This window comes from Furipterus horrens, unplaced genomic scaffold (assembly GCF_987537825.1).
Source record: "Furipterus horrens unplaced genomic scaffold, mFurHor1.1.pri manual_scaffold_7, whole genome shotgun sequence".
Taxonomy (NCBI): domain Eukaryota; kingdom Metazoa; phylum Chordata; class Mammalia; order Chiroptera; family Furipteridae; genus Furipterus; species Furipterus horrens.
This window is the reverse complement of record NW_028327177.1, coordinates 1,776,010-1,799,967: the sequence shown is the minus strand read 5'-3', so window position 1 is coordinate 1,799,967 and position 23,958 is coordinate 1,776,010. Positions and strand designations below refer to the sequence as shown.

Genomic DNA, 23,958 nt, shown 5'->3' with positions numbered 1-23,958 from the left:
CTGAGACCAAGTCAACTGAATTACAAAGTTAAAGGACAAAGGCAAAACTATGATGCATTTAGAAAACAGCAGCCCTGACTGGTGTGGCCCAGTGGATTGGGCGCCGGCCCACAAACTGAAGGGTCGCCAGTTCAATTCCTGGTCAGGGCACGTGCCTGGGTTGCAGGCCAGGCCCCCAGTTGGAGGCGTGCAAGAAGCAACCAATTGGTGTTTCTCACACTGATGTTTCTCTCTACCTCTCTTTCTTCCTCCTTTCCCCTCTCTCAGAAAATAAATAAATAAAATCTATAGAAAAGAAAGTAGCAAAGGAATTAATTCATGATCTCAGGGTAGAGAAAGACATGAGAAGTGTCAACTATAAAGGGAAAGACTGATACACTGCACCAAACTTGAGAACTCTGCTCATCACCGACAGCAGAAGCCCACCGCGGGGCCAGCGAAGGCGCCTGTGACCAAGTGGGAGAGGCAGAGGCAACGCCCATAACCAGCCAAGGACTGCTGAACACGTAAAGAGGGTGCAAGCCGTTTGTAAAAACCCAGTAGGAAAATAGGGGCACTGTGTGGAACAGTGAACGGCCAAATGGCCAGTAAATGTATAAAAAGACATGCACCCTCCTTCCAACCAAGAAAAGGCTGTTCAAAACCACAAAGCGGTAATACTATAGAAACCACCAGAAGGGGGGGGCGGGGCGGGGGCGGGAGGTCAGGGCCTGGCTGCAGAAGCCGGCGGCAAAGCTGGCCAACGGCTGGGCCGCCAGGAGACTCGTGGACTGGCCTCTCCTGAGCGGCTCCTCAGGCCAGGCACTGGGAAGCACATCTGATGGGGCTCACAGCCTACCACTGACCGTGAACTCTGATCTTAGTTTCACTTGGCCGACTTTAAGGAGAAAGCGAGTGTGCCCAGCCCACTTCTCTGTCTTCGCCGGCACAAATCTGAGCGGCTGACTACTGGTTTCCTCACGTGGAAACATCCTCTCACGGTTTGGGGATTACATTTAATTCCATCGGTCTATCCCTAATTCTTCTCCAGCTTTGTAACAACTCTCCTGCACTTAAAGACCCGATCCCACAAAGCCCCACAACAAAGCTACTGACTCTAGTCTTTGTAAGCGACTCCCTTCAGGACCTCAGGAGGAGAGACTGACCTCCCACCTACTCCAGTGGCATGAGGACCCTTATCCCTGAGCACACAAGAGGCCGTTAGCCAACAGGGGCACCAAACCCTCCGTAAGACATCGCCAATCCCAGCTTTGTACATTGTGAAACTGATTTAGCCTTTTTCTTTAAAAAAAAATAAAAGGAAAGGACAAAAGGCAAAACAAAATGTATTCAAGCTAGATAAGAGTTCAACGCTAGGCAGAGAACCAATCCACACACCATTCCCCTAGTCACCCCAAGACCTGGCAATCACCCTGACCCTCGGAGAAGCGCGCCCGTTTCCAGCACCGAAACAAAACCAGCAGGGAGCCATGCCGTAAGCACTCACTTGTACACACACTCTCCTGCCGTTTGCCGAAAGCCACAAGTCCAGGAGCCACACTCACTGCTGTTTCAGTGTAAGATTGTTCATTTAAAATTGTTCACTTTGAAATCAGGATTCAAAAGAAATAAGTAGTCTCAGCGTAAAACATTTGAAATCACTCAACAAAAAGTAGTTGTTAAGGTCTTCCCAAAACTCTGAACTTGCTGAAAGACATGAAAGAGCCCTGAAGCGAAGGCAATCGCATGAGCAAATCTAAGTGGTCAGAAGAGACCGTCCACGGCCCTCTGCCTGCTGGCCCCACCCAGAGCCATACGGGGCTGCGAGGTGGGGCCGGGGAGACGCCGCCGCCATCCTGGGACCTCACTTAAACCACAGCCAACCACCGGAGCTCACTGCACGTGTGCGCCCCGCACCATGCAGGGCAAGCCTCAGACAGAACTGGCGGAGGAAGAACCACCTGCTTTCACCCAAACGCTGGCCTTCCTTACCGAAAGTGAAGGTAAGTCACCTGTCGCTCTCAAAATGTCTGATCTGAATGACAGTAAACACTCGCCAAGCAGGTCAGGGAAGCTGGCACACGCAGGGGGCCCAGGGCACACTGCACGCCATGCAAAGCAGCCGAGGAACACAGCTGCCCCCCGGTAGGTGCGTGAGAACGTCTGGGCTACCACAAAGGTCCTGTCCTAAGTCCCACTCGGTCAGTGTCACCGTGGGATGTTTTCTGTCTTCAGAACTTAGAATGATGCCTAAATGAGCACCGGAGCAATTCCTACAAGATCAATTCCAAGGAAAAAAAAAGACCATTTCCAAATTGTAAGGGGACAGAGCAGTATTTTTTCCTGGCCCAGTCACCTAAAATAAAGCACAGTGAAGTCACAGACAGTCCACGTTCTTCCCTTGTATCAAGTGCTCTGTGGTCACCAACGCGGCCGACAGCCAGCCGGCGACACAGCAGCGGCCCCCCCGCAGCCCCAGCGCCTCGGCGCCCTTCGCTCGGCAGGTGTTCCTTCACTGTCAGACACGGGGCACGCACGGGGAGCAAACCACAGTCCCTGCCCTTGTGGCGCGCAAATACCATGAGAAGACACACCACCCCCTAGAAGTACGTAACGCACGAAACCACTGACGCTTCTCTCCAGTCCGGCAAAGACAAACACAGGCACTTCGGTCACGAGTGGACGCAGCGAGCCCCGAGAGTCCCCCAGGCCCCAGCCACCAGACGCAGGGCCTTCCGTACAGAATGTGGAAGCGGGCGCGACTTTCAGGTTCTTCAAACCCTTGATGTTGGTCCCGACCCCAAATAGGGGAGCAGAGTGTGTCCACAGGAAAAAGCAGGACGGAGAATTCTAAACTGGTGACAGCGAGCACAGGCACTTCAGAAACTTAGAGCAGCAACGTGTTGATAAATACTAGGCTCACGACAGGGGGCTTAGAGCTGGGGGAGGCGCGCTTCTCCCTTCATCACTCCTTGCTCCCCACAAAACTGTGCTCACAGACAATGCTGACCCCCAAAATCTCACCACTGAAAGGACAGTGAATGCAGAAGTCACTGAAGTGCATCCTTCGACAAATAAGAAGCATCTTATTAGAGCACAAGGCACTAATCATTTTTATTCAACTAGTTCTTAATTAATTTAAGATAATTGAACAATTTTGCTCCTTCATTAAAGTGTTTGCTGACGCTTGGTGGACCAGAGTAGAGCTTCGAGGTCGGAAAGACTCAGATTCGAATACAAAGCACGACTTCAGCAGCTGCCCCTGCACACACCCGCGCCCCCTCCGGAGTGGGGGGTAGGACGGCCCGGCTGCCCCTTCCCAGCGAGGAGCCGCCCCGGTCAGGCATTCCGGCCTTGAAAGCCGGGCCCCACCACGCTGGGGCTGAGAGCACCAGGGCGAGGACCCTTGCTCCGGCCTGCAGTGTCGCAGGCACCACATGCGGGCATGCCCAGCGAGGAGGGAAGCGGCCGCAGCCTCCGGGTCTCGGCTCAGGTCTGGCCTGCAGAGCCGCTCCCAGGTTTATTTACCCGCAAAAAGGCGGTGACACCTCCCGACAACACGTGTAGCCACACGGTAACGTCACAGGTATCTCCCTTTCACTGCGAACCATTCAAATGTATAGTCATTTTTCTTGTTCTGACAATGTACGTCCATAAAACTTAGGTAGGGTTACTGTAACTAAATACAAAAGTTCGTGAGGGAACAACTTCATGTTCTTAAAAATAGTTAAACTTCATCACGATGCGACCAGTGCTTTTCTCTGGAGCTTCCGACTGCTGAAGAGTGGCAACCAGCACCCCGGGGGCGCGGCTCCGTGGGTAGGGCACCGTCCCGTGCACCCAAGGTCGCCGGATTCCCCGTCAGGGCGCAGGCCTGGGTTGCAGGCCAGGTCCCCAGCTTGGGCCTTGCGGTTGGGGGCATGGGACAAGCAACTGATCAATGCTTCTCTCCCTCTCTTTCTCCCTCCCTCCCTCCCTCCCCCTCTCTCTAAAAATAAATAATTTTTTTTTTAAGTGGGAATGGTGCCACTTGGGCAGAAACATCTACTTCCTACTTCTGTCTGTAAATCATGCCATCAGCGCTCAAGCGAGTTAGACGATAACCAACGGCATTTGCTAAAAACCCCACTTAAACTGGACGCTGACATATCATGTATGCTTACCTAAATGTACTTTCATCACAGAGCCAGGAAAGCAATTGTCATGGAGGGGGACAGAGGGGGCTCCTCTGCTGCTCTGTGATCACACACACAGAGCACCAGGAGGGGAGAGCCATAAAGGGCTCCGGTTACCCAGGACTCCACACTGTTCACAGAAGGGATGGAAAAACCCCTCACCCTGCGTGCCAGTGAGCACAGGTGCCCCCAGCAGCCTCCCGGGCACCCCCAAGGGCAGACACGCAACGCGATGTGTGAATGCTCATTTGCATTCAGAACCTTCCTGAACTCTATTACCACGGACTCAAATTAAGGCCATTTGTTTCGTGCAAATACTTTACAAATAATTTATATAGGCATCAGTAAAAAGTCTCATAGACTTTTATAGCAAATTTTTGCTAATTATTTAGGGACCTTTTTGAGGGGAAACCGTACAGAGAATATGTTCTCCAACAAGCTTTAAGACACAGTACCACAGACTTAAACTTCCGACGTTTTAGCAAAAATAACTCATTTCACAAATATGATGACGACAACAGAACTTCTAATGCTACTGAGATGTTTTAATTACGCTGACTGGCGGGACACGGGTCACCTGGGTCCCTAGGTTACCCGCGAACACCTCCACGCTGCGGGACCTGTCTGCCCCACTGGGCGCCCAGCACGCACCGTCCCCTCACCGGCCGTCGTCCGTTCCTGGCCGGCTCCTGGAGGTTAAAACGAGGTTTACTCTAGCTGAAAACCCGTCTCCCCGGGAAACGTTTCCTTTCTGAAGTGAAGGACTTGCACGCTGTATATCGCACTTCGAATGGAACCTTTTGTTGCCCTTAACACAATTTTTAATTATTTTCTCGAAATGAGGTGTCAAAAGAGGCTCAGGTCCCGTCTCCTCCAGGAGCCCCAGTACCTGCCCCACCGTCCACGTGGAGTTTCACATTCGGTGTCTGGGCGCTCCCGGTCACGGGGGAGGTCCCCGGCGCCGTGGCCCCTGGAGGGCACGTGGGCTTACGGTCTCCTCCCGGGTCCCGCGGAGCTGGGCTGCGTGGTCGCGCCCACGCGTTCCCTGGAGCGCTCAGGACAGCGGCCCTGGCCGTGTCTGCAGCCTTGGCCCCCACAGGCGCCCACGGGGCCGAACAATAGGCTCGGGTTCCCCCGGGGAGAGTCACGGACACCAAACCATGTGCTCCGACCGACACTGAAACAACTTCCTTCCCGGTCCGAAGGCCACGCGCCGGGCGCAGGATGGAGTCCGAGCACATCGGGGGCCACAGTGCCGTCCGGGCTGCCCCGCGGCAAAGGCAAGCTGCGGGCTCAGGGGCGTCTCGGGGGTCACCGCACCCCGGTTCCCGGGCTTCGGCGGCGGCACAGCTGCCCGGGGCTCGGCCGTGCGGCCCGCAAAGCAGGCTGCTCACCGCGCGCCTCACAGCGGGGGGCGGGGGGCGGGGGGGGTGCTCTGCGCTGCCCTCCCAACGGCCGCGGCCCGCGTCCTCCCACCGGGGCGCGCTCGCCGCCCGGGGACGGAGCCCGGTGCCAGAGCCCGGTGCCGGGCGGCCCCACGGCGCGCACAAAGCCGCTCCCGGCCCCGCTGCAGGCCCCCGCGGCCGGAACGCGGCGCTGCTGGGACGGCCCAAACCAGCTCCTTCCTTCTCCCCGCAGGGACCCCGCGGCCCACGGACGCCAAGGCGCGCCCCACCCCCGGCGGGACCGAAGGGGGAGCCGCAGGGAGTCCGGGCCGTCCCGCCGCGGGCGAGGGCGGCGGGGCGGGGGCGCGGGGCCAGCCCTCCCTGCCCGCGGCCGCCGAGCCTGCGCTCCGGGCCCCGCGTCCCTGCGGATGTCCCTTCCTCCTCCTCCCTCTCCCCGCTTTTGTTTTTGAGGCAGTCGGCCGGCCCCGGCCTCCCCGAGGTCCCGGCCTCCCGACGTCCCCCGGCCTCCCCGAGGTCCCGGCCTCCCCGTGTCCCCCGGCCGCCCCGCGTTCCCCGGCCGCCCCGCGTTCCCCGGCCTCCCCGTGTCCCCCGGCCTCCCCGTGTCCCCCGGCCGCCCCGTGTCCCCGGCCGCCCCGTGTCCCCCGGCCGCCCCGTGTCCCCCGGCCGCCCCGTGTCCCCCGGCCTCCCCGTGTCCCCCGGCCGCCCCACGTCCCCCGGCCGCCCCGTGTCCCCCGGCCTCCCCGTGTGCCCCGGCCTCCCCGCGTCCCCCGGCCGCCCCACGTCCCCCGGCCGCCCCGTGTCCCCCGGCCTCCCGCAGCCGCCGCAGTCGGGCCGCGGGGCGCGGGAGGATCCCGTCTCGCCGCATCCGCCGCCGGGACTGGCCTGTCGGCCTCGCTCGGCCCTGCGCGCTCAGGCCGCGGCCCTGCCAACCACCAGCTCCGGGTGTCGGCCGCCCGCCCGCCCGCCCGCGCCCGGCCCCGGCCCCGGCCCCGGCCCCGACCCCGGCCCCGCACTCACCCGGACCGCGCCTGGCGCCGGGAGCCGAACACGGACGACGACTGGGCGGCGCCGCGGGCGGACGGGCCGCGCTCCCTCCCACGCCTCACGCCACGGGCGCACAGCGGTCCCGGCCGGCAGCGGCGGCGGGCTCGCGCCCTCGGAGTCGTGCTGCGCGTGCGCGGCGGCCGGCGGAAGCGCGTGCCCGCTGCGCCCCCGCCCGGAGCTTCCGCCTCGCGGGGGACGGGGCCTGCGCTCCGCGGCCCGCGCATGCCCAGCACCCCGCCCGGCCCCGCGCCCGCGCCCGCGCCGGGGACGCCGGCCCGCCGCTTCCGGACGGCCTGCGGCTGCGCGCGCCTGGCTGCCGGCCGCGGGGAGCCCTGGCCGGGGCGGGACTCCTCGGGGGCGTCCTGCTACCCCTTCCCTGGCCCCGATCCCACCCGCGGCCCCTCTGGACCCCCGTCCTGGGCGCCGGCCCAGCAGTCCCGCCCCAGAGTCGGCACCAGCGCCGTGGGCCCGGGCCTGGTCCGTGACCTCTCAGGCTTCACGCCCGCGCTGGGGAGTTCGGTGCCCCGGACGCCTTTGCAGAAGGGGAAACGGAGGCCCGGGGCTCGTTTTAGTGGCATCGCAGCTAGTGCCGGACTCTCCTAAGACTCGATCTTAGAAGACGGCCTGGGAGGGGCTTTAGAGCCGACCGCAGGCGGACCCGTTAGCGCCCTGACCTGGGGCTGTGACCCCAAAGGGCCCGCGCCCAGGTGGTCCTCAGGCCTGAATAAGGGCCGGAGGGTCCCCGGGACCTGGGGGTCGCCAGGCAGAGGGCGTGTGGGCGAGAGCCAGCTTTGGAGAGCCGCTGATGGGTCACCACGACGGGCCCCCGGTGCGGGGGGCGGCCCGGGCAGATGGCGGGGCCTGGGGTCCAGCTGGGGCACCTGGCGCTAGGCTGCAGGGACCTTCCGAAGGGCTTGTGCACAAAGTGATCATAGCTGATTTGTGTTCTCAAAAAAAAAAAAAAATCACTGGCAACCTTGCGGTAGGAAGTGAAACCAGAAGCAGAGCAACTTTCACTTTTCTGTGTCACTTTGCTCCTCGCCACAAACCAGCAGGCCGGGTGGCGCGCATCCTTTTGAAGGTGAGCTCCCCGAAGCTCACAGAGGTGACCCGTCACCCCTTCTTCGGGAGCAGTACTTTGGCTCTCATTATAACACAGTCAGGTAAAGTAAACTTTTGCTTAGCAAGAATTTTTCCATAGTTGATGTTTTTATTGTTTTTTAATGACATGTATTATGGCAGGGTTTTTTTTCTTAGATTTTATTTATTTATTTTAGAGAGGGGGAAGGGAGGGAGAAAGAGAGGGAGAGAAACATCCATGTGCAAGAGAAACATAGACCTGCTGCCTCTCACACACCCCCAACTGGGGACCCAGCCCACAACCCAGGCCTGTGCCCTGACTGGGAGTCGAACTGGAAACCTTTAGGTTCGCAGGCCGGCGCTCAGTCCACTGAGCCGCACCAGCCAGGGCGGGTTCTTGCTTGTTTGTTTGTTTGAACTACATTTAAGATGGTCAGGAGGTGTGTCTCTCAATGTCAGGCCCAGGCTGTTTGCTCCACAAACAGGGGACTCTTCCCCTTCTGCGTGGACCTCCTCACTCCCTCGCTTCCTTCGAGCCTGAAGGTGTCACCTCATTAGATGCCCATGGACCCCTCTGTATCTAACAGGAGCCACCATCCTTTCACATGGACTCCCCGCCTCTTCCTCTGCTCTTTCTTCGCCAAATCACCTGTTGTTCACAGCCTCGCACTGGGTGCCCGTGTCTTTCTTGACCATCTGCTCCTTCCCCTGGAATGTTAGATTCACTGGTGCAGCAACTTAGTTTTGTTCCCGTCACGTCTGGGTCCCCAGCGTGCAATAAGATACTTGTGGAGTGGCTGAATGAAGCTGTGGGTGAGGTGCCGTGAGGAAGAACCATTAACAGTGTGGGGAGGGAGTGGGAGTTGGAGGGCAGTGAAGGGTCACAGGGACCTTAGTAAAGGGTACCTTCTTCGGAGGGGCCTGCTTAGTGTCATAGACCAAATGTGGCCACCAAGTCTTTGCCACTCTTCCCGACAAGAGATGGAACCTAGCTATTCACCCCTTGAATTTGGACAGATGTTATAACTTGCTTTGACCAATCGCATGTGTCACGGTGACATTGGCCAGCTTCTGAGCCAAGGCCTCAAGAGGCCGTGTGTTTTTCCCTTCGCGCTGTTAAACAAGCCCACGCTAGCCTGGTGAGGCCACATGGAAGAGAGCCAAGGTGTCCTGGCCAACGAGCTGCCAACTGCCAGACGTGTGAGGGAGGCTGCCCTAGACCACCCAGCCCCCGTCAAGCGTTCAGCCAGCTGCAGGCACACGAGACCCAGAGAGACCAGCAGACCTGTCCGGCTGCTCCCAGGCCAAACTGCCAAAGCCGAGAATGATGAGCAAATAAACACGTGGGGTTTTAAGCCTCTCCGTTTTGGGGTAGTTTGTTACACAGCCATCGCTAACTGATACGTTCAGTTTCCTCGACGCCACCATCATACGTTTGAAACTGATATTCCTGAAAGGCAGCTTTGATCATTTTACTTAAGGAAGAAAGTCGGCGGAGGGCAGGAGGAAGAAGTGATGCCAATGAGAAGGGCAGACAGGAGAAAAGGCAGGTCACCTGGGAAGCAGTGAGTAGCTGCTCATCTGACAGGCCCTCCGTGGCCCTGAGCGGCTGCGTGGTGCCCAAGAGCCGAGGCTCAGGGGTCGGGTGAACAGTGGAGCGGACGGGGCTCGGGGTCCGCGTTCGCCAGCATCTGACGCACAGTGTGTCTGAACCTAGCCACTCACCTGTAAAACGGGGCTTGTCAAGGGCCTGCGGGAAACCAGGCTGCTGCAGGGTGAAGAGGACCGTGCTGTGAGCCGCTCAGCAGGGTGCGGGGCACAACGCAGGAGTCGTGGACGAGCTATAGCATTACCGTCCGGGTCGCTGCTAACCTTGATGGCCATGAACCCCCCAGAGCATAGTGTTAACACAGACTGGTTTTACTTGGGCTCTGGGGGTCGGGTTCTGTCAATACTGTCCCCACACCTCCTCGTGACCCTGCAGCATGGACCCTGTCATCGTCCCATGTCATCGCTCAGGAGAAAAGCAGCAGTGAGACAGGGCAGGGCCGGACCCAGTGCCGCTGCACGCCCATGCTCCCCCACTCCTCGTGCAGCGCTGGAGCCCCACACAGAGAAACAAAACAGAAGGCCGTTTGGCTGTCCCCTCCCTGGACTGCGCCAGATGGGCCGAGGGCTGGCCTTGTGTGGGAAGCTCTCAGGAAGGGCTTCCTGCTTGTTGGCAAAGCAGCTGTGCACCCTGGGAGCAGCTCCCCCGTGAAAAGGCCCCTGCCTCCCAGGCTGCGGTGGGGCCTTGCCCCCAGGAGCCACGGGCTTGGGGAAGCAGAAACGCAGGTTGAAGGCAGCGGGTGGATCCCAGTAACGAGGGCAGGGAGCTGATGTCACCGAAGAGATACTGAGGCTCGGGTTCCTGCCCTCGTCATGGCACTGAGCCGCATAGAGACTGTGGGACCCAGGAGACACTTCAGAGTCCAGTACGATGTACCCCTGGGAGCCGTAGACCTGTTACAGCCCCTGGAATGCCAGCCCTCAAATGTCAAGAATCAGAGATTGGTCAGGAAAGAGGGAGCCGGGAGCACCTGGGTTCAAATCCCAGCTCCCCCAAGTGACAGCCCAGTGGCCCTAAGCAGGCCATCCAACCTCACAGTCTCAACTTCTTCATCTGTAAAATGGGGAGAAAGGGATGAGCAAGCTGCAAGGACAGAGGGAAGGGGGCAGGGGGAACCCCTAGGGAAGAATGCCCAAAGGGGAAGCAGGACAAAAGGGGGACAATATGAGGGACAGGAAGACAGAGTCCCTCCTTCAATTCTGGCCAGCATAGAGACAAGCTGGGCCACCGCCACTGCGCACCTTGCCCTGGAGGGAGGGGACGCTCGGGCTCACAGTCAGCAGGGCTGTGGGTGCAGGTTTTATTGTCCAACTGAAATGTCACTTTCTGACGCGCGGGGCCAAGGTCAGTGCCGAGGGCGGCCCACTGTCACTGCTTCTGAACGTAGGCAAACTGCCGTTCCGAAGACTTCCCATTTCTCTCATCTCCACAGCTTTCTCTTTTCTTTTCTGAGCTCCGTCTTCGTGTTTTCGGTTCCGTCGTGATGTTGACGTGGACTGACTCCCAGCGGTCTGGAGCAGGGCTTCCCAAGCCGCCTGCGGGAGGGACCAGCTCCTCTTCCTTTGAGTCAGTGTGGCCTGACACTTCTGTAAAACGCAATAAAAATAAGTGAGTAGAAAGAATAACATCTTTAAAAAGCAAAGTCACGCAAACTATAAGCCCTGATTTTTTATTATTAGATCCAAGGGACATAAAACAACTCTTGTCAAGTTGCTTTGGAAGTTTCTACAACTGCTCATTTCTGTCCTTGTCTCTCTGTGACTTGGGAACAGCGTGGGAGGTATAACTCGCACTACAGATGGCATCTTGGCATTTTCACACCATCCTTGTTGACAACTAACCAGTGTGATCACCCTAAAGGGAGACTGAGGTGCAGCCCGGTCAGGAACTCACCTGGGCATCAGCACATTAGCAGTAGGGGCGTGTGGGCGACAGGCGTTCTGGGTACAACCAGCTGAGAATGCTGACCCCCGTGTTTGGTGACTGACTGAATGGAGGTCTCCCTGCCTACTCGCTTCTCCCCACGACTGTGCACAGCGCATTACCTGGGACCCTCTGACTTCCTTCTGTATTTCCTGACGCGCCTAAACTATAAACTTGAGATAAGAAACCAAGTGACCTGCGCTGGCTGAAACTGTGTTTCCCTGTCTTTATCATGGAGGCCATCGTCACACCGGCCGCACAGGGAGGCCGTGGGGAGCAAACAACACGTGCCAGGGAGGAGCTGGGTCTCATCCACGGAGCACGTCCGCAGTGCAGACACCCGTCCGAGAGGAGGCACCGGCAACAACTGTGGGTGGGAGGGCACAAAAGTTAGCGATCGTCACTTTCACTTGAATACGGGGCCGTAGTTTGTAATTCATCTGGAGGGTCCAGGTCTCCGCACCTTCGACGGGTGCCCTTTGAGGAGGTAGAGAGATGTGTTTCTAAACAGGCACCCTGAGTCGCCTCCAAAGGGATTGAGGGGCTCCGGGCTCACCTGGATTGGTAATTACCATCTCCACCTGGGAAAATCTCCAGTGACTCAGCTGGGTGGAAATGCCACCTGTGCCTTGGGGACAGAAAAAACGCTGGGACCTTGGCCAGCCCTGGCAGACGAGCAGCTGTCTGGCTCCTGGGGGGAAGTCAGCGTGGGTTTTCACCAGCTGCACAGGAAAGACACACCGGGATCCCTAGCTGCCTCCCTGGCCTCGGGTTCCTGGTCTGTCCAAGGCCTGGGGACTTAGGTGAGCTCCCAGGTGGCCCTCTAGTTCTGAAATCCTAGGAACTCACAAAAGGGTGACATTTAGTCTGCCATGGGCTATTCGCGGTCCCTGCCAGGAGCTCTCCAACGCCAAGGGCGAAGCCTCCCTCTCACACAAATGGCCAGGCTGGCAGCGAGGGCTCCCTGAATAAATCATTTCGCCTGCTTTGAGACAATGCTTTCGGAAAACTCCCACACCTCCAGCAGACGGGCGTGGCAGCAGGCAGATTTCGAGGACAAACAAACGGCAGGGCACTCGGTGTCCTGGACCAGCTGAGGTTTTATGCAAATTAGCCAGAGCCCCAAACAGGCCTCAAAAGGCAGGCTTGACAGGGCAGTTGTGACAAAGGACGCTGCGGCAGGACCGTGGTGGGCAAGGCATCCGCCGAAGAGGGACTGTGGGGTTCAAACCGAGCGGCACCGCACGCACTTGTCCCCGCTGAAGCCACCCCCTTCGGTGCAGGGGGCAGGCCTGTACTGAAACGCGTGCATCTGTGGGGCGCTTGTGTGTCGCTGCCCTTACTAGGCTATCTAATGACATGCTTTTTATTAGCTTGGCCACTCAACTAGACCACGGGCTTCTTAGAGAGGACGACCTGGTCTTGTCTTGTGTCTCGTTGTTGGTGACCCGCTACAGATTTAATCCTTACTCAGCTACAAATGGAAATGTAAAAGGTGTAAGTGGGGAATGAATGTCTATCAACTGAATATGTGTAGCAAAATGAGAAAAAATCATAATACAATGAAAAGTAAATAACTACTAAAAGAGATACCTAGGCTTTTATGTGCATTTGTTTGTGTTTCTCAAGAGAACCTGGAGTTTGAGAGCTGGGGGGCTGTGTCTGTCAGGCCGCCTTGCTCTGGGTAATCACCGAGACCACTCTAGGATTAAACAACAGGCTTGTTGAGGAAAAATGGGGGGAGGGGTGGGGGGAAGAGAAAACTCCTGGACCGACTTGAGGACCTGTAGGAGCAAGAAAAGGGGGAACAGAGCAGGGGGAAGGAAGGGAGTGGCAGAGCCAGGGTCTGAGCTCGGGGCCCCGCTCCCGGGCCCTGCTCCTGACCACTGCAGCGGGACTCACAGCCTCATGGACGCGTGCTGTAACGTCCCTTCACTCCACAAAGTGTGCTGGCCTGTGAGTGTGTGAGTCTTCTATTCCTATTTTAAGACCAAGCCATGGCTGGGAGGAACTAGATAAGGACTTCGTGCTTCCTGAGCTCAGGGCCTTGCAGACCCTCCCTTCAGGGTGGATCAGGGGAGCTGAGCAGCTGACGGGTGAGGCCCAGAAGGGGTACGTGGCAGGGCTCCCTGCTGGGCCGTATGCCTGCGGGCGGAAACCACGAACTGGACACCACGATACATAAGCCACCGCAAAGAAATTTAATAAACGTGTGGAAACTTACCGGGAGAGGGAAGGGGAAATGGAGCTGCCAACCAAAGACAGGCAGGCCCCGAAGGAAGGCGAAACAGGAGCTATTCAAGCACGTTCTCGCAATAGCTGATGCAAATGCAGCGAGCTGGGACAGCGGGGCCTTGTGTGGGGGGGGGGGAATGAAACCCACCCCACCGGTCTTTTGACATTGTTTCCGCGAATGCTGACTGACATATTCACAGCTTGAAGATGAACAGCATGTTCGTATAAGAATTCTAGGAATTAACTTCGAATGATATAAACTCAGACCTTCAGGCATCCCAGCTCTGGGAGATCTGCTGACCTTCAACCCTGGAGCCAGGGTGACATGGAGCCAGGATGACGTGAATCACCAGGATGACACACACCAGACTGTCACTTGCCTCATCGGAATGGACTGTGCTTCTTCCTTGACCTCTTTGTTCTGTTTCCGTCTCCCTCCCTGTAAAAACCTCTGTCTGCACTGAGAGGTGGAGATGGGCTTTGAGACAGGAGTCGCCCATCTTGCAGGTGGCTGACCCCTGAAAATAAACCACATTCCTCCCATCAGCACCTGCCTCTCGAGTACTGGTTTTCATAGCAGCAGGCAGCTGGGCCTGCATCTGTTCGCTCACAAGCATGCACTTGACAGGGAAAAATAGCCGGGGAAGAAAGTGGGGCTGTGGCCACGCAAACCCAGAGAGTGGAGGGCCCGGAGGCTGCTGGGAGGGGCGTGGCTTTGCAGGTCTGACAGCTTCTCGGAGGCCCAGCTCAGCCACTCACCACCTCTGTGGCCCTGAACCTTTGAACCTGTTTCTCCACCTGGGTTGAAGGGCCTGGGGTGTGTGGCGGCAGCTCTCATTCAAGAGTGGCCATCATTGTGGCCACAAGCTGTTCCTTCATGTCTGGAGGGTGCAGCGCCGAGGAGCTGGTGGGTGGGGTGGGATGGAATCCGGTCAGACTGGGGGTGGGAGAAACATTTCCATCAGGGCCTTGAACTCCCTGGTTGTTTGAGCCAGTCTGCTGCAAGAACACGCTGGCTGCCTAGAATGTGCTGGACAGGCCCTCAGTAGACTACCAAGGACACCTCCTGTGACCAGCCTGGGCCCGGCCTCTGGCTGCCACCCCAACAGGTGCTCAGGGTCACGGCCGCAGGAGGCAGGGGGCCAGGCCCGGGCCCAGGCCCAGCCTGTCTGGGAAGACAAGGCCTGGCTTCCTGAACACGTGACTGGTGAAGTCACAGAAAGCCCATACTTAGAAGGAGGACTTATATCTTCAGTTCAATGCCCTGTGGTCACAATCTTAAAATTCTTAATAATTTTATCTTTGAATCTGTGTTTCGTAAGTGAAGTCAGGAACAACGAAGCACCTTCAGGGACCTTGGAGCCTCAGCTCACGCATGGCTCCGCCCTCATCACCTCTGGGTCTCCCTGCCTCCTAGGGCCCTGGGTCCCATCCAGCCCTCATCCTGGGACAGCTGCCGCCCTCCCCTGCTGACAGGTGGGGCATGATAGAGGCTGCCCCACACTTGGCTGGCAGAACCGTGGGCACCCCCCGATCCAAGCACTTGCTGGGAGCTGCCCTCCACCATGGCTGGGGTATGGCCCACGGGAGTGGGGAGACAGACTTCTTGTACCTGGCTGGAGCATCACACTTTCATTTTGCCTTGGCCCAGTGTGGCTGCGGAGATACAGAATAGCATGCCCTTAAACACTGTTGTGTGTGGCCCCCAACACGAGGGGATGGCTCTCCAGGGCCCTCTGCCTCTCCGCGCGGCAACAGCTTGGCATGAACACCAGGCGGCTCACCCCACAAAATCCTCAGCTCTGCTCGGAGCCAGGATCCCTGATCTCCACGGGCAGAAGGATGCCTCCTGGAGAAGGTGGCAAATGACTTGAATCTTCCAGGAAGGCAGGGCTGGGCCAGGCTGGGAAAAGTGCTCTAAGCGGGAGGAACAGCATTTGCTAAGATTCCTAAGCTCGGAAGCGACTGGATGTCGGGGACCTGGGCGCTGGGCAGAGGGAGATGGGGGGTGCAGAGGCAGGCAGAAGCCCCGAGGGCTGCAGGGGCATGGAGCCAGGCTGAGTGGCCTTGTGCAAGAGCCACAGATGCTTGGATTTTACTTTTTTGGATGGTCCCCAAACCGAATCAGGCAGCCAGGAGGAGAGGTCCACATGGCTTTATCGAAACACCACAGACATTTTCTTGAAGTTCCATATCATCTCCTGATGTTATAGGGGAACGGTGCTGCATGAGAGAATTATGTTTTATCTCACTTAAGTATTTCAGAGGACGACACTGAGGGACACAGTGATGGTGATGCTTTGGGGAAAACCTGCCTTTTTTCTAGGAAATGTTCCCTCCTGGGACTGCCCCAGTGGGAGAAGCCCAGAGGAGGCTCGAGGGTAGGGGGCTGAAAGCATGAATGGTTGATTAAGAACTGACAGATCAGTGCAGGCATAAAGAAATATTTTAAAATATGGATGCAGCCCATTGGGCTGGGCATCACACTGCAGAGCAGAAGGTCCCTGGTTCCGTTCCCAGGTTGCGGGTTTGGTCCTTGACAGGGCAGGCAACCAATTGATGTTTCTCTATCACATCCATGTTCCTGTCCCTCTCTTTCTTTCTCCCTCCCTTCCCCTGTCTCTAAAAATCAATAAATAAAATCTTTTTTTTTTAAAGGTAACACAAAAAAATAAAAAAGGAAATAAAACATGTGCGCAGAAGTGCAAAGGTGTACAAGACCAGTTCCTCCTCGAGACCCTGATATTCTAGTAAAGGAACAACCCCACATAGGCCGACCGTAGGAGTTTCCTCCCGTTGTTGTACAAATGACCACAGATTTAGACCACACATGTGTACCTGGAGGTCAGAAGTCCGAGATGGGTCCCAGGGCCTAAAATCCAGGGACTGGCAGAGCCAGGTCTCTCTGAAGGCTCCAGGGGAGAGTCTGTCCCCTTGGCATTTCAGCTTCTGGAGGTGTCGCACTCCGTGGCTCAGGGCCCCTTCCCCCCTCTTCCAAGTGCACACTCCAGCCTCTGTTTCCAGTGCCATATCTCTTCTGGCTGACCCTCTGACCTCCCTCTTTTAAGGACCCTTGTGACTACATGGGACTCACTAGGTAATCCCGAGGCACATGCCCATCTCAAAGTCCTTACCTCCATCACACCTACAGAGCCCCTTTTGTCATGTAAGGTCATATATTTGCAGGGTCCAGGGATCAGGATGTGGATGTCTCTGGGGGACTCCTACTCTCCCTACTACACTCATGATGACGGCAAGTTGAAATATCTGAGTGGGACAAAGGGGTTTAACGGTCTAAGAAGGCAGAGGTGACATATGACTGTGGTGATCTGGGAGGACCCCATGGAGGAGGTGGCATCTGAGCTAAGTGACAGGGGGCAGAGCATTCCAGGCAGAAGGCAGCCCGGAGCAAAGGTGCTGAGGCTAAGAGGCTGCTGCCTGGGCCACCAGGCAGGTGGGGGGCGGGGGCCACACAGATTGGTGTGTCGTGGTGCCTGCACGCCCTTCCTTCTGAGGGATGCTGTTGCAGGTGCCCCGCAAAGCAGGATGCCCTGAGCTCACCACAGCCCTAGCTGGTGAGAACAGGGCATGGGCACAGCCCGTCCTCAGACACAAGCTGTGTGTCCGGCTATGCTGACAACCCGGCACACCTGAGAGCCAGGACAGCTGGTCGGCGGGTCTGTCTCAGGAATTTGGGCTGAGCCATAGGGCAAGAACGCTGGGGTTGGAGGTGGGGGTGGACATTAAGAGAACCTGCGGCAAGAGGCCCTGAGGCAGGAGGGGCCAGGATGGCCTCGGGGGGGACAGGGGAGATGGGGTCCTGAGGAAGCCATGGGCACAGGGGGTGAGAGCTGTGGGCAGGCAGGGGCCAGGTCTCACTCCTCGCTGCTTCCCTCAGACAAGGCCCTCCCCACGGCATCTGCTGAACCCCACCAACCTCCCGCCCACCCCTCTGCCTCCAGACTGGCCTCTGTCTCTGGGACCTGGGTGTGGTACCCTGGAAACAAGCAATGCAATAACCCGGGCCCCAGCTCTCCCAGATCCAGGGATAGTGTGCTTTTCTAGGGGAGCTCTGTGCATGGACCTCCATGGGGCTTCAGAGCCAACCTCTCCGGATGTTCAGACTGGGAACTCCAGCTGGGTGACTCTCTCGGGGCCATGGGGCCATGCAGAACTGTCTCTCCAACAAACAGCCCTGCTCTGCAACCCTACCACGAGTCCAGAATACTCTAGTGTTCTAACATATGCCCCGATGCCACCAGTGCCCACAACGAGCTGGTTATGGGGACATACACACGTTACGTACGCACACCCGAGCTCATGTGGCCCATTCCAGACCCGCACAGGTGTTGGAAGAAAATACCGTGATAGGGCCTTGTAATGGCGAGGGGCTCCAGGGTGGCGGGCAGACAGGGGTCAGGAAAGGCCTCTCGGGGAAGATGACCTCCGAGCCCACGCCAGGACGACGTAGTGAGCCACCCGTGAGGAACTCTGCGAGGACAGCAAGCACCAGGGGCGGGTTGTCAACCACACACCTGCCGTTCGTCAGAGGCGCGGGGCTAAGTCAGCAGCACGAATTCCGGGGTTGCACTTACAGGGTCTCGGGGACAGCAAGCAGCCAGAAAACGTTCGCCGTGGTGGCTGCCACCTCAGCGCAGGGATAGGGAGGTTCAGGGGCAACAGGACCAGAATTACACCCGAGTGCTCCCAGCCCCCCCCCCGCCCCCCTAGGGACAGCTCCTCCTCGGTGCGCTCTCTGTCCTGCTTCCCCCCCTCCACACCGGGCCGGCCCTCACCAGGCGGCTGAGTGAGTGGAGCAGTGAGTCTGCATCCAAGTTTGCGTTAAGCTTGAACATTCCCCCGCGGAAACTCTTCACATTATTCAGAAGGCTGCAGCCCTGGGCAGCTTCAAAACAACACGTGCCTGCTCACGCGTCACGCTCCACACAGGCGGGCTCTTGAAGGCTGTTCAGGTCAGGTAGCAGGCAGAAGGGAGAAAGGGGCGGGGTCCCCACAGCTCCGCGGGGGGCAGGGGGAGGGCAGTCACTGGGGGAAGGGGGTCTGTGAACCCCGGGCCACCTTTCTGGTGTATGACAAATACAGGAAAAGGACCCGAAGGGATGGAACTGCCCAGGGATGCTGCGCGGTGCTCTCTGGCCACGGCGCCGTCTGGGACTGTACGGCACGAGTCCCAGTTTGGAGCGTGTTGCGTGTGTATATGCAGCGGCGGCCATGGGTGGGAGTTTGGAATCTCGTTTGAAGGTAACAGGAGGCCAGTGAAGACGTTACTGAACAGAGGACAGATACGACGTCATTCGTGTTTTAACAGGGCGACCCAGACCGCTGTGGGGGAGCTGGGGCAGGGCTGGGGGAGCAGCAGGAGCCAGGGGAGGCTTCCGTCTGCCCCTGGCCCGTGCCGCGGAGCCCCGGCTCGGCGGTACCACCCCTGCCGCACCTGCCTCTCCTGGTTTAGAGCCAGCCTGGGCCTCTTCCCTGCTCCCCAGCCTGCTAACACGGGCGCAGACGCCCAGACCGGCTCGGGGTCCTCCCACGTCACGCCCAGGCGCTGCAGGAGCACCCCGTGGTCCCCCACGCACACCAACGCCATGGCAACCGCAGCTCCGTAACAACAGCAAAGAACCCAGCCTGCAGTTCACCAGCCCGGAGAGCCCACCGCCTGAAAGGCCGAAGCCTCCAAACGCTGCCGGTTCATCCCAACCCAGCTCCGCGCACAGCAGGGGTGACATTTAAGTGGTACTGGGGGCGGGGGGAGGGCGGTGGCTGCAGTGAATCCCTTTAAATGGGCATGTTTCTGACCCAAGGGGACTGGAAACCGAAGCCACGGGGACTAGATGTGAGCTAGCAGGCCCGGCGGACTTCAGTAGGGGACCTTAAAGCACCTACAAAATGGTCCAGTTAGATTATATCCATGGTCCCATTTTCAAGCCCACCAAAAAGCTTACTTTCTATCAAGACTAAAATCTGTGCATATTTGAACCAAATGCCCCCCCCCAAATGTCCCTCTGGGGCTTGGGTTTCCGCAGGCTTGCCACGGGTTATAGTAATGACAATAGTTTGACAGTGTCACAGAATGGGTGACATCGGCTGGCCACTGTGCTGGGCCCTTCCTGTGTATTACCTCACTTACTCTGTGCGAGGAGCTCAGGAGGAGGTACCCCAGTGACCTTTCTAAAGATGAGAAAGCACACTACGAGATGGTAAGCGTCCACGGCCGTCCAGCTGGGAGAAAGAGGAAGAGGGACGGAAGCAGGCCCATCCTGCTCCAGGGTGGGAATTCGAGACCTTCAATTCACTAGCGGGTCAGGCAGCCTGGCGGATGCACCGTGTGGACAAAAAGGGCCTCTGCGGAAAGCAGGCGCCCAGGGCGAGCTGCTGCTCAGAATCCGCGCCAGGGCAGGTCCCGGCATGGCACGGCTTCCGCAAAAGGCTTCTCTTGGCCGTAAGCACGCCCTGCCCATCGTCCCTGTGCGCCTGGGTCACCCACCTCTGAGACGAGGTGCAACCGTCCTCAGCAGAGCAGAGACCCTCGTGAGCTCCCCCGTAATCCTGCCTCCACCCCACTTCCCTAAACGTTCTCTATAGGTTTGGGTGTTTCTGACAATCACTGATCCAGACACACCTCCGTCGCCCTGCCGCGTGTTCCGGTCAGAGGTGACCTCAGCGAGCACCAGGGACGGCCACGAAGCCCAATGACGATGATGAAGAGGCAGAAGTGCTCTCACCTGGAGGCCGCGGAGGGCGGTAGCCCTGTTGACACCTGGAGCTTAGCCTCCGCCTCCGGAGCTGAGACCGTCCATTTCCATTGTCTTCAGCCGTCGGTTTGTGGGATTTTGTTGTGGCAGCGCAGGGAGCTCACGCAGTCCCTGAGGGCCCCAGACCTGCGTCCCTCGCCCTGCCCGGCCAGCACTCTTCCCCTTCCATCCCACAGCCGCTACAGGCCAGGCATGCTGTGCCCTGTTGGCACCGAGGTGTCCTGGGCTGCCCCTCTGACTAAGCTGGGCTCTCCCTTATCTTCTGGAGAACTCCTACTTATCCTGAAAAGCCCAGACAGGAGTCGTCTCCCAGGTGGGTCTTGTGACGTCCAGCTGGAGCCCCTCTCCTTCCGCACGCCCGTCATGCTGCAGCCAGTGTAATCGCGTCTCATTTTTCTGTCCTCTTCCCCTGCCTGCAGGTATCAGCACTGAGGAGTGAGGGCCACATCCCCGGGTGAGACCCAGCGATGCAGGAGGCTGGGTGCGAGCAGGGCTGGCTGGCTGGCGTGGGGGGAGCAGTGTGCTCTGGTGTTAGCAGGGAGGGATCAGGGCTTGTGGGCCCAGGTGCTTTTCCAGTTTGGAGATGGGGCCCTTTAAGAAAAAGAACACAGTCCTGGCTGGTGTGGCTCAGTGGATTGAGTGCCGGCCTGTGAACCAGAGGGTCGCCAGTTCGATTCCCAGTCAGGGCACATGCCTGGGTTGTGGGCCGGGTCCCGAGTTGGGGGCGCACGAGAGACAACCACACACTGATGTTTCTCTCCCTCTCTTTCTCTCTCCCTTCCCCTCTCTCTAAAACAAACAAACAAATAAAATCTTAAAAGAACAAGAACAAGAACACAGAAGCAGACTCTGGACTGGCGAAGGCGGCCGTGCCGGTGGTGAGGGGCTGGAGCTTCCTTGGAAGCGTGGCCAGTTCACATAGTTCCGCTGGGACGAGCCAGGCTGTGGCTTTCGGTGCAGAGAGGCCACGGGGCCTGGGCCCTGGGCAGCGCTTTCTCACTTCCTCCCGCCGCAACCGCTGACCGCAGATGGCACTTTCGCCCAGACTGCTTCCTCTTGAGAGCGCATGTCTATGGCAGCCCCGAAAGCCCTGGACCCAGCAGCCAGGGCTGAGGCAGCCACCGCCCGGCGGGAGGGAGCAGGGTCAGCGCGGCCTCTGTGCCCTCAGCTTCCCAAACCTGGCCCCGCTGGCTGCACACGACGCAATGGGACCTGTGCTTCTGTCACTGCCTGGCAGGTTCGTGACCTTGGGGCGGGCCTTGCCATCCCATGGAGGATGTGTTCCTTTCCAATGACCATGAGCGGGTCAAACAACAGAAACCCACCCTCCCATGGTCCTGGAGTCCAGAGGTTCAAAAACAGGGTGTCACAGGGGCCTCGTGCCCTTGGGAGACTCTAGGGAAAGATCCCGCCGTCCCAGCCTCTGGCAGCTCCCTGGCTGGTGCCCTCGTCCCTCCCATATTTGCCTCCATTGTCACGCGGCCATTCCTCTGGGTCCTCCCCATCTCACGAGGACAACTGTCCCTAGATTTAAGTCTCCCCCCATATCCAGGAGGATCTCCCCTTGAGATCCTGAACTTGTGTCTGCAAAGACTTTTTCCACATAAGGTCATGTTCCCAGGAACAGGTCTCAGGATCTGAACTATCTTCTGGGAGACACAATTCTGTCACCACACCTGGGGACAGTGATCTGACCCGACCGCCCCCACCATGGGGTGGGCAGAGAAGCAGAGGACTGGAGGCCGCCTGCAGTGGCAGGGGTGGGGGTGAAGGGGCCCAACCCCACCCTGCAGCAGTCCCCACCCCAGGGAGCTCACCCGGGGGCCGCCAACCACACTTCTGCCTGTGCAGGAGGGCCATCAGCTTCTCCTCACTTCTGCTGTCTGAGCAGCAAAACTACCAGCTCCTTGGGGGGGGGGGGCACTTCCTCTTACACCTCACCTGGCGCCCCTACATCACAGCTGTGAGGAACCCCGTCCGCCCCACCCTCCCCCGGCTCTCATCTCTGCCTCCCTCCCTCAGCCTGAGTTCCAGCGGCTCCCTTCTCTCTCCCCTCTCCCTGGCTCCCCGGCACCCTCCCGATCCCTCTCCAACCAGAAGGTGACAGCTACTGCCTAGCCATCCTCTCGGGAGAACCCCAAACTGGAGTGAAGGGGGGCAGGAAGGCAGCCCATCCTGAGCCTCCACCATGGAGGGGCTGTGGCCACACAGGGTCACGCGCTCCTGGTGACATCCCCGCATGGGGTGGGCTTGGGCCTGCCCCCCTCTGCCTGTACCTCCCACCATCTGAGCACATGGGCTCCTTCTCTGGGGCACCCGCCCAGCACACCCCTCAGAGGTACCTTGGAGGGGGGGCTCAGTCAGAGCTTCTGCAGCAGCTTCTCACTCCCCCTTCCCAGCCCCAGCGCCGGCGTCTGGGCCTTAGTCTGCCTCCTGACTCAACTTCCTAGTGACCCAAGACACAGAGGGCAGAGGGCGGCGTGGATGGGCACCTCAGCCACCCACCCTGGGCTTGGCTGTCTGTTTCCTGCAGGACAGCGATGAGGCAGTGAGGGCGGGAGGTGGCCGCCCATGTGGCCTTGGGTACCCAGGGGCTGGTGGCAGGTGTCCAGGATTCCCTTCCCTCGTCTGTTCCTTCCCAGCCCCTCCCTCAGGTATCGCTTCCCTGCAGAGGAACTTGCCTTTGTCTGGAAGTGCGCGCAGGGCTATTGTCCCGCGTTTCCTCCTTGGCCGTGGCCATGGCGGGTTCCGGAGCTGCCCAGCCCTGCCAGCGGCTGGGTCTGGACTGTCCCAGAGGCCCCGGCTGGAGCCATCCGTCCGTCCGTCGGTCAGTCAACAAACACTGGGGCCCTGAGGCAGCTGTGACGTGGTCCCTGCCCTCGCAATAAGGGTGTGGAGACAGGCTCTGAGTCAGGCCCATTTGAACCACCCAGAATCCCTCCGCACCCCGACACTGGGCGATCGTCCAACAGTTGTTGTCACTGTGGTGAAACACGGGTAACAGAACTCACCACCGCAGCCCTTCTAAGGGTTCGGCTCGGTCGCACAAAGGATATTCAAATTGTGCAGCCGTCACCGCCTTTCATTTCCAGAACTCTCTCACCCTCCCAAAGGAAAGTGTCCCCGTGAAACCCTAACCGCCCCGTCCCTCCCCCAACCCCTGGCCCCCACTGTCCTTTTCCTCTCTCTGTGAACTTGGACTCCTGGTGCCCGGTCTCCACAGAATGACGCAGTGTTTGTCCTTTTGAAACTGGCTCCCACATTAGCATCGTGTCCTTGAGGCTCCTCCAGGGTGTAGCAGGTGTCAGAATGGCCACGTTTGTAGGGCTGGGTGATACTCCTTTGTGAGGCTAGACCTCTGATGTCCGTCCACCCATCGGCCCGTGGACGCTGGGGCTGCTTCCGCCTTTCGGCTGTTGTGACTGAGGCTGCCGTGAACACAGGAGCGAGGATGGCTTTTGCGATGGCTTCCCATCCTTCTGAGTCTATACCCAGCGGTAGGATTGCTGGGTCACAGACCAAGATGGAGAGAAACAGATCCAGACAGACAGAAACAGAGAGAGACAGATGGGCAGACAGACAGACGGTTGCTGAGACAGTCTGAGGGGCAGAGGGCAGGTCCCCCGCTTGCTCCAGGCTGCAGACACTGGGCCAGTTTGACTCTGCACACCCCCGTTGGACAGCCTGGCGGCAAGGTTCTGGGATTTCCAGCTCCTTCCCTCGTTAAGCTATGT

At 58.7% G+C, this 23,958-nt stretch overlaps 1 long non-coding RNA gene across 1 annotated transcript; it reads left to right on the top strand.

Annotated features, from left to right (window-relative positions):
* Positions 1–19,228: 19,228 nt before the first annotated feature.
* Positions 19,229–20,705, top strand: LOC150003945 (uncharacterized). Its single transcript, XR_016512244.1, has 2 exons — positions 19,229–20,290; positions 20,644–20,705. It is a non-coding gene; the product is annotated as an uncharacterized LOC150003945 (long non-coding RNA).
* The last annotated feature ends 3,253 nt before the right edge of the window (positions 20,706–23,958 follow it).